This window comes from Chiloscyllium plagiosum, chromosome 18, assembly GCF_004010195.1.
Source record: "Chiloscyllium plagiosum isolate BGI_BamShark_2017 chromosome 18, ASM401019v2, whole genome shotgun sequence".
Classification (NCBI taxonomy): Eukaryota; Metazoa; Chordata; class Chondrichthyes; order Orectolobiformes; family Hemiscylliidae; genus Chiloscyllium; species Chiloscyllium plagiosum.
In genome coordinates this window covers 29,809,948-29,820,493 of record NC_057727.1, presented here as the reverse complement: position 1 = coordinate 29,820,493, position 10,546 = coordinate 29,809,948, and positions in this window count along the sequence as shown.

The window sequence follows — 10,546 nt, the reverse complement described above, 5'->3', positions numbered from 1 at the left end:
AGGGGCAACTTTTTCACACAGAGGGTGGTGTGTGTATGGAATGAGCTGCCAGAGGATGTGGTGGAGGATGGTACAACTGCAACATTTAAGAGGCATTTGGATGGGTATATGAATAGGAAGGGTTTGGAGGGATATGGGCCGGGTGCTGGCAGGTGGGACTAGATTGGGTTGGGATATCTGGTCAGCATGGACAGGTTGGACCAAAGGGTCTGGTTCCCTGTTGTACATCTCTATGACTCTATGACTTTAAGTGATGAGCCGCTGCCATATGTAACTGTTTTAAATGTTGGGAATTTGTGCGGCACTGTTTCTCAAGGATAGGACAATCAGAACTGTATAGAAATGAAGTGAATAGAATTAGAATTAGGTTTTATTGTCTCATGTATTCAAGTGCAGGGATACATGAGTACAGTGAAAAGTGTATAAAGATGCCCAGCTTTTATTTTTTCTCTCTCTTTCTTTGCTTTAGAAGGACGTAATGCTGAATTTTTAACCTTATTTCTTTATTTTTCTAATTTTATACCAAAAATTTCGTACCTAGGCACCTTTGTACTGAAGATGACATCTTGGCTAATAATGAGATGCTAATGCACAGAAACAAGTTCGTTGCTATTTATGAACAAGATTCTGAAATTGGCCTTTAAACCTTTAGGGGAAAGTCAATTTTTTTTCTGGTAAGACCAAGATTCTGATTTTTCTCATTTTCACAATATTTTCTGACTTTTCTCTTCATTGTCCATTGTTCATGAGGGCAGAAAATTCTACCCTGAGTTTAAATTTGTGAGAGAGATAAGCTTATAATGCAAATGGTTGGCATTGTTAATTAATTCTGAGGGATCTGTCTCAACAAGAACCCGAACTTCGTGGTATATATTAAGTAAGCTAACATATAGGACAGCATTCAGACCATATTAGACTGTCAATGGTTTTGACTACAGATTTTTTCTTTTATTCTTGGGTGTATGTGGGCATCACCAACAAAGTTGGTCAGCATTTGTTGTTCTAGGTGCCTTGGACTGATTGGCTATCTTAGCCATTTAATAGGGTAAATAGTCAACTACATTGCTGTGGTCTAGAGTTATATGTAGATTGAATCAGGTATGGATTTCCCTTCCTCTAAAAGGCAGTAGCAAACAATAAGGGGTTTTAATGACAATCAAGAGTGGTTATGTGGTCACCATTAAACTAGCTTTTAATTTCAGATTTTACTGAATTCAAATTTCGTCATTTGCTACGGATGAACTGAAACCTATGTCCCAGGAACGGTAGCTTGAGTCTCTGGACTGCAAATCCAGCGATACTAACCTGATGCCACTGCCTCCTCAAAATAAAATTCTTTCAAATGCTTCCTTTTGTAATGCTATGTCATTGTGCCTTTCTGTAAAATTGCATCAATTTCAGGCTTCCTACTTTATTTAGGAATATATGTTATAACTTAGGACTCCAAGTTTTAATATATAGTGCTCTAAACAATTTTAACAACCAGCTACACTTAAAACTAATAAAACATAAGACCCATGTTCATCATGTGTAAAAAAAGATGCAACAAAATGGAAAAGATTGGAAAAATATGAACAGTGGAACTGCTTTTATTAAACTTGGTTTAACTAGATGGCTTTTATTTCCATGATTACTGTCATTAAAATAATTATATCTGTATAATGCAATCTCCAGATGAAATTTAGATGAGTTTTTGAAATTTATTTATTTACTATTTTCTTCCAATTCAGAGGTACTTATTGTCTGTGTGCTACCTGGAGAGATGAATTACTGAAATGGTTTCCACTAAAATAATAAATCCATTTCTGAGTCCGTTTCTTTGTTTGTGTTTTATATTCTGAATATCCATTGCAGTTTGATTCTTTCTGTACCAAGGAAATGCTTTCTGTGCAACACTATATTTTGTTCACATTAATCTAGTAGATTGAGAAAGATATTTTTAGCAGCACAGTGCTACCCTACAAAGCATCAAACATGGAAATTGCTGTTCATGCAAGGTTAATTATGGGCTACTGAGTAGTTTTGGCAGTAATAATGCCTACTGCTTTACATACGAGTTTTTTGTTTTCAATGTGTGGGCTAAGATGTGAGATATATCTCCACATATCAGAGCAGCCAACGAAAAGGGGAATCACTAATTCTCTCGAAAATATGTTGCCAGTAACATTGAGGAGTCAATTGAGCAACTAAAATAATCCTGGGAAGCTACAAACCGATGCTACAGCTGCAATTTGTATATTACATTTTATAGGCAAATTGATGAGTTAATAGCTTGGTATTTTGCTTCGAAATCCTGGAGGTTATTTAATCAAAGGAACTATATTGTTGTTCTTCACTGTCAATTGATCAAAATCATGGAACTCCCTTTCTAATAACACTTTGGGTGTATCTACCATCCGTCCCCAAATCCCTCCTCCCACAGACAGCAGCAGTGAAAGAAGATAGCTTCTCAAGGTAAGGCAATAAATGTTAGTGTAGCCAATGATGCCCCACAAACAATAATTTTAAAAGATCAAAAAATATGTAACTCAAAAGATGAGAGACCTTGAAAGCATAATTCCTATAATATTCCCAGAACATGTACATATCTCTTTGTTGTAGTGAAAGAAGTCTGTTTCATGGGAAAACAGATTCCATTTCTGGGACTCCACTGCACAGCACCTAGTTTACCAACCAGACAGAAGAAGAGTAGCATGCACATAGTTTTTATAGTCATGGATGTGAGTTTTTCATAGCCAATGGCATTACAATGCAGTTTCTGTTGAAACAGGCCACCATATTCCACAGAGGACTGTGAATATGCTGCCATTGAATATATTGAAGGCCAAGTCAGACAGACTTTTGATCTCTCATGGAATCGAAGGATACAGGGGATGGGGAGGAAACTGGATCTGAAGTCCCTGGTCAGCCATAGTTATACTCAGTGTTCCCTCCAAGCTGCATGACCACAAAGTAGCTTTGAAGGTCCAAGCATGCCAGTCGGCATGACAACGTCTTCACTTCCAGTTTCTCCAGCTAATGCCTCACAGGCAAACTAGCCTCACATATCAGGTGACACTTTATACTCTACCCGAGCAGGTTTAGAGATGGAAAGCGCATTAATTGGACAGCATGTTCGGTTAGTGAGGTGCTAATTCCATGGAAGGCTCTCCATTGGCCTGTCAATTACCGGATTGATTCATAATTCAAAGGGCATCTACCAAAGAAAACTATGCCAGTTCCACATTGGTCTCCAGTTGATGGCTGAGACCCCTGTTACCTCTTTACATCTCACCCAATCATGCTTGCTGGGCCATCATGACTAAACACTTCCCAGTCCTGCCTCACAAACAACACCCAACAAACCCTTCTACTCCAAGAGTTCTTAGTGCAGTTCTAGATTTCACAGAATTGGAAAAGCACAGCAGGTCCGGCAGCATCCAAGGAGCAAGAGAATTGACATTTCGGGCATAAGCCCTTCATCAGGAAGGGCTCATGCCCGAAACGTCGATTCTCCTGATCCTCAGATGCTGCCTGACCTGCTCTGCTTTTCCATCACAACACTCTCAGCTCTGAGCTCCAGCATCTGCAGTCCTCACTTTCTCCTTCACAGAATTGGTTCACGTATTTAAAAGCAAACCAAGACAGATGTTTGAGCCAGCAAACTATTGAAATATGGAACCGGTATCAAGAAATCAGTTGCTGAAAATACACTAAGAATGACTTTTCATAAACAGCCTTTTCTACCTCTTTATGTTACTATTAAGTCAGAACAATAAAACAATTGGAATCTCTATTAGCTCTTTGTATGAAAAACAATGTAACCAACATTGAAAGCATTGTTTGACATTGGAAAGTGAGAACTGAACTAAATAGCGTCATTGCTGAAGGGAAGTAAAATAAATGTAAAACAGAAAAAAGTGTGTGACTGTTAGCTAATACAAAAATAATTCAGAAGTTTTCTATCAGCATGCAAAAAATGAAAGGACAGAAAAGAAAGGATAGAACTAATGAGGGAGCAGAAAGAGGGAATTTATACATGAAGGCAGAAGGTATGGCTGAAATTAATATTTTGCATCTGTCTTTATCAAGGAAGAAAATACTGTCAAAGTGATGCTGGATAGATAAGGGATTGTTAGAGGAGGTATTTGAAAACCTGGCTGTTATTAAAGTCGATATGCAACCAAGATCAAATGAGAATTATGAAAGGATAATAAGGGAAGAAAGGATGGAAATTGTCCTTAGATACAGAGGTGGTCCCAGAAGCCAGGAGAAATGCAAATGTCACACCCTTGTTGAAAACTCAGTATAAGGATGAACCCAATAACTAACGCCCAGCTATCCTAACTTTGTTGCTGGAAAACCTTTAAACAGTGATCTGGGACAAAATTAGCAGTCAGTGAGACAAATTTGGATTACTTAAGGAAAATAAACACAAAATTGTTAAAGAAAAATTGTGCTTAAATTATTTGATTGAGTTTTCTGATGAGTGAAGCAATGGATGTGGTTACGTGAATTTTCAAAAGACATTTGGAAATGTGCCATACAACAAACCTTTCAGCAAAGTTAATGCCTAAGGAACAAAGAGTCAGTGGCAGTAGGCATATAAATTTCTTAGATTGTGAAGAGAGAATAATATTGAACAGTTGGTCTCAGAGGGAAAGAAGGCATGCAATGGGTCAGTACTAAGACTACTGCTTTGTTTGGTCAACATTAATGACCTTGATCTTTCGTATGAGAAGCTCAGTTTCAAAATTTGCAAAAGATACAATATTATTATGAACTGTGAAGAGGACTGATGGGTTCAAGAGGTTGTAAAAAGGCTGATGAAGTAGGTAGACACATGGCAAATCAAGTGTAATGTAGTGATTCATTAAACCAATTACCCATATGCTTCTCCAGGTTGAATGTAAAAGATCCTATGGCGTTATTTTGAGAAAAAGCAAGGAACCTATCTCTAGTGTCTTCATCATTGCTTTTCTATGAACCAATATTATACAAAAATAGACAGCTTGGTTATGATCTCAAATGTGTCTGTGGGAGTTTGCTTTGGATACATTGTTTTCTGCCACTGTTCAAAAAGTAATTCATTGGCTACAAAGTGCTTTAGCTGTCTAAAAGTTGTGAAAAGCATTATGCAAATGCAAGTCTTCATTTTCAGTAATGTAAATGGATTTTGGTAAGAAGAAAATGGAAAGGAAATGTAAAATAAAGGATATAATCTTGAAGGGATACAAGAACAAAGGGTACTTGTTTATACATGTATAAATTATTGAAGGTGGCAAGGCAAGTTAACAAGGTTTAACAAGTGTGGGAGAGGCTAATAAAGCTTTTTGGATCCTTAGATTTATGTACGGGGCAGAGTCAAAGAACATTAAAAAATTTTAGTAAATTTTTATACCGCACTGGTTTGGTCTCAGGTAGACCGCTGTGCCAATTCTAGGCACCGCACTGTCGGTAGGATGTGAAGGCATCAGAAAGAATGTAGAAAAGGTATATGAGAATGGAATGAGAGACTATAGTTATGTGGGTTATTAAAGAAGCTGGAGCTCTTCTCATTAGAACTTTGAGAGGAGATTTGATGGAGCTGTTCAAAATCATGAAGGGTCTGGACAGAGTAAATAGGGAAAATTGTTCTCACTGATAGAAGTGTTGAGAACTTGAGTGTACTTGTATAAGGTGAATGATGCAGCTGGGCTAGGGTTTGGAATGCACTGCTCAGGAGTGTGGTGGAAGCAGATACAGTTAAAGCTTTCAAAGTGAATTTGATAATTATCTGAAGAGAAAAAAATTGCAGAACCATGGGGAAAGAATGGGGGAGTGCAGCTCGACAGCTAGGCCCTTGTGGAGAGCCTATACATTCATGATGAGCCAAATTACTTGCTTCGGTGCTATTACCATTTTATGGATGCAATTTTTCCCTAGTGGAGGTGGTGAGAGATGTGGCAAGAGGTGACCATTGAAAGATATTCACCACCTTCTTGTCAGCTTTTTTCTCTTTATTCATTCTTGGGATGTGGGCATCAATAGCAAGGCTGGCGTCTGCTGCCCATCTTTAATTACCTTGAAATGAGTGACCTGCTTGACCTTTTCAAACAGCAGTTAGGTGTCAATAGACAATAGACAATAGGTGCAGGAGTAGGCCATTCTGCTCTTCGAGTCTGCACCACCATTCAATATGATCATGGCTGATCATCCTTAATCAGTATTCTGCTCCTGCCTTATTTCCATAACCCTTGATTCCACAATCCTTGAGAGCGCTATCCAACACTTTCTTAAATGAATCCAGAGACTGGGCCTCCACTGCCCTCGAGGGCAGAGCATTCTACACAGCCACCACTCTCTGGGTGAAGAAGTTTGTCCTCATCTCTGTCCTAAATGGTCTACCCCATATTTTTAAGCTGTGTCCTCTGGTTCGGCACTCACCCATCAGCAGAAAAGTGTTTCCTGCCTCCAGAGTGTCCAATCCTTTAATAATCTTATATGTCTCAATCAGATCCCCTCTCAGTCTTCTAAACTCAAGGGTATACAAGCCCAGTCGCTCCAGTCTTTCAGTGTAAGGTAATCCCGCTATTCCAGGAATTGACCTTGTGAACCTACACTGCACTCCCTCAATAGCCAGAATGTCTTTTCTCAAATTTGGACACCAGAAATGCTCATAGTACTCCAGGTATGGTCTCACCAGGGCCCTGTATAGCTGCAGAAGAACCTCTTTGCTTCTATACGCAATCCCTCTTGTTATGAAGGCCAGCATGCTATTAGCCTTCTTCACTACCTGCTGTACCTGCATGCTTACCTTCATTGACTGGTGTACAAGAATTGATCCCAATTTACTTGTGTGGTTAACTCCTTAATCATCGGCAGATTAACTTAGCAAATTACATTCAATCTCTGGTACTATCAAAATACCTAATATGGCAGCTTCTAGTTCAGAATTTTCAAAGAGAAAACTACTTGCCCAAATATATCCTTCTTCTGCCTCGCTTTTTCAGGTTGTGAAAAAAGGGGGAAAAAAAAAAGAGTTGATGACGTTTTTTGTGATCAATGTGAACATAAAGTATGACTTCACCACAATCTCAAGAAAAGAACGCTTTCTCAAGTGGTCAACTCTAAGTAAGGTGATCTATTTACTGCTGTGAGTCTACATTTTCTTGGAACAGGGTTGAAACTTTTGTCAGAACATTTTAAGATTCCTTAAAATGCTAATTGACCCAAGCTCTCTTTTGGGCAGTTTGAGTATTACAGCAAATGCGCAAGAAGGCAAATTAATCAAAGTTGTATTATGAGGTCTGAGGAATGGGACAAAGAAATCAGCCTAAACATTTACTGTATTATAAACAAAACCTATAGCATAGAGGAAAAGACTGATTATAAGATGAATCAGCTCGGCAAAATGCATGAGACACGTGACAGTTAAACACAGGCCAAAATACCGTGATCTTACAAAATCAGAACCTGACTATAGTGGTTTTTATAGAGAATGTAGGGATGTATACAACTAGGGTAGTAACTTGCCATATTTTGGTGAGAAAAATGTCAAAATCTTTTTTATTTCATTTGAAAACATAGCTCGGCAGATGACGTGTCCAGTGAACTTGTGGGTAATGCTAGTTCAGACTAAGCTGGTGGGCACAGCTGGTGAGGTATGTGCAGCGCTGTCAGATGAGGGATCAAGAGATTATCAAGATGGCAAACTGGCTATTTTGATTGTTTATGAATTGGTACTAGAAGCATACAGACAGAAGTTCAGAAAAATAGAGATGGAACCAGGTCAGACTTATATTGAGTTTGAAAGAATTAACCACAGTCATTTTGACAGGTGGGTGCTGGACTTAAAAATGGATAAGATCTGTGAGGCTTGAAGGGAGGTTATTCTGCTGGAGAAGTTAAAAGATTTACTTGCAGAGATAGTAAGAATTTATGTGAATGAATAGAAAGTTCAAGAAGTGAGAAGCACGGCAGAAATGGCAGGTCAATCTGCATTGTGGCATGTGATGAAATTTAGCTTCTGGCAGGAATTTCATCCTGTGAGGCTTAGAAATTGGGAGAAGGGACGATCACACATTACAAAGCGAACAGTAGCTCACAATAGTTTACCACATGTGAAGAAAAATGCCGAAGGGGGTTGAAAGGTGGTGAAAGGCCTCAGGTGCTCTCACTATAAGGGAGTGGAACACATAAAATTATAGTGCTGCTAGTTTAAGAAGGGCACAGGGAAAAAGTTGTTTTCACTGCAGTAAGCTGGGACACACCGTGCTGGGAGTTCAAGGAAGACACTTTGGGGAAAGATGCGGTAGAAGAGGCTAAGCCCAGTGACATTATTGAAACTGGTAAAGGAGACCCCAAGTGGAGCCGAGGAGCTACAGGAAATTGCACAGCCTAGGCAAGGGCTGGGTATGGAGGCAGTGCCTGATCTCTCTAAAGAATTCACCTCTGTAGATAAAGTTTACTCAGAAAGAACAGGGGGAGAAGGAGAAGAAGTTATAATTTTGTGAGATATGGGATCTGCTCCGTCTCTAGTAGTTGAGAAGTGAGGCGCCGGAAAAGCACAACAGATCAGGCAGCATCCAAACAGCAGGACAATCGAATATCAGGCAGAAACCCATCGTCAGGAACATGGTGGGGAACAAGGGGGCTGAAAGATAAATATGAGGGTAGGAGCTGGGCTGGTGGGAGGGTCACTGGGAAGGCAATAAGAAGATGTAGGTGGGAGTGATAGTGATATGTCGGAGGGTAGGGTTGGAATTTGGTGAAGTCAATGTTGATGCTACCTAGTTTGAGGGTTCTAGCTGTCCTACCACCAATAGGAGTCCTATTACCCTCCTCTCCGATCTACCACCATCACACCCCACTTGCATCTACCTATCGCCTTCCAAGCTCCCTTCCACCCAGCTCCACCACCACCCTCCCATTTATTTCTCAACCTCCTTCCCGCTCCCTTACCTCCCACTTTCCTGATGAAGCATTTATGCCTGAAACGTCTACGCTCCTGCCCCTCGGATGTGCTGTGCTTTTCCAGCCCCACACTTTTCAACCCTCATCTCCAGCATCTGCAGCCCTCACTTTCTCTCACCCTCTAATAGTAAGAGATGAAAGGTTTTTCACTCTTCCTGGCATGTTAATCAAGAGCGTGTTAATTTGTGTAATAGGGACAGAAATTAAGCATTCCCTTGTGTGACATCAGGATGGAGTGCCAAATCAAGATTAGGGAAGTAACAGTGACATATAGTTACAGAGTGTCAGTTCCAGGAATACAGTTTGTTCTTGGGAACGATTTAGCAGGAGGCGAGGTGGGATAGGCACCCCTTGTGGTGGAGAAGCCAAAGGAAGACGAGGGAATTGGTGAGTTAAAAGAAAATTACACAGGAATTTTTCCAGACTGTGTAGTAACAAGATCCCATTGACACAAGTTACAGCAGGAACGTAAAACGAACGAAAAAGACAAATGGGTTGATGCTGAGTGAACTGACACACTGTTTGATGTAACGGTGCAGGAAAAACCTGAACAGGCAGAGGATCAGGCAGAGGGGTTTAGTCCAGAAAGGCTAATGGACTTACAACAGATATATACACACACATACACATGCACAAACACAGAAAAGGAATCAGAATATATTGTTGAAAGTTATTAACTTAAAGATAGAATCATAAAATTAAAATGGAGACCCCGATAGATTACTGCAGAAGGGAAATGGGCCGAAGTGCACCAGATTGTGTTCTCAGTAACGTACAGTGTTACGGGTAGCTCATAAAATAACTGCAGGCGGTCACTTAGGTCTACAGAAGACTCAGGCTAAGGTACAGAAGCATTTCTAGTGGCCTGGAATGCACAGGGACGTGGTTAATTTTTGTTGTACGTGACATACATACCAAATGGTAGGTAAGTAACAGGCAGTAATAAAACCAGCACCTTTCTTGCCAATTCCTGCATTGGAAGAACCTTGCATGTGGGTTATGATTAATTGTGTAGCTCCCCTTTCTAAAGTAAAAGTGGAAACCAATATTTGCTGACCATAATGGATGTGTCTACCAGATTTCCAGAGGCAATTCCATTATTGGAATGTCAAGGCAAAAAGGGAGGTGGAAGAGTTGGTAGCTTTCTTTACTCGCTGTGGACTGCCCAGAGAGATTCAGTCAGACCAAGGGTCTCATTTCACCACTCAGCTGTTTAAGAAAGTCATGGATGGCTTAGGCATACAGCACTTCAAATAAAGGGCATCCCATCCTGAATCCCAGGGAGCATTGGAAAGTTAGCATCAGACGCTGAAGACTATGTTAACAGCGTACTGTCAGGGTTGGCCAAATGATTGGGATAAAGGTGCCCCATTAAATTGTTTGCAATTAGAGATGCCCCAAATAAATCTATTCACTTTACTTCCTTTGAGTTAATATTCGTACATGAAGTGAGAGCTCCTTTGAAATTAATTAAATATAATTTGACAGGACCGAAGTCGGAAATCTCACACTTGGATTATGTGTATGAGGTGAAGGAGAGAGTAGAGGGAGTAGGTGAGTTTGCTAAACAGTATCTGAAGAGCACAACATAGAGTGAAGCAGGTGGCAGATA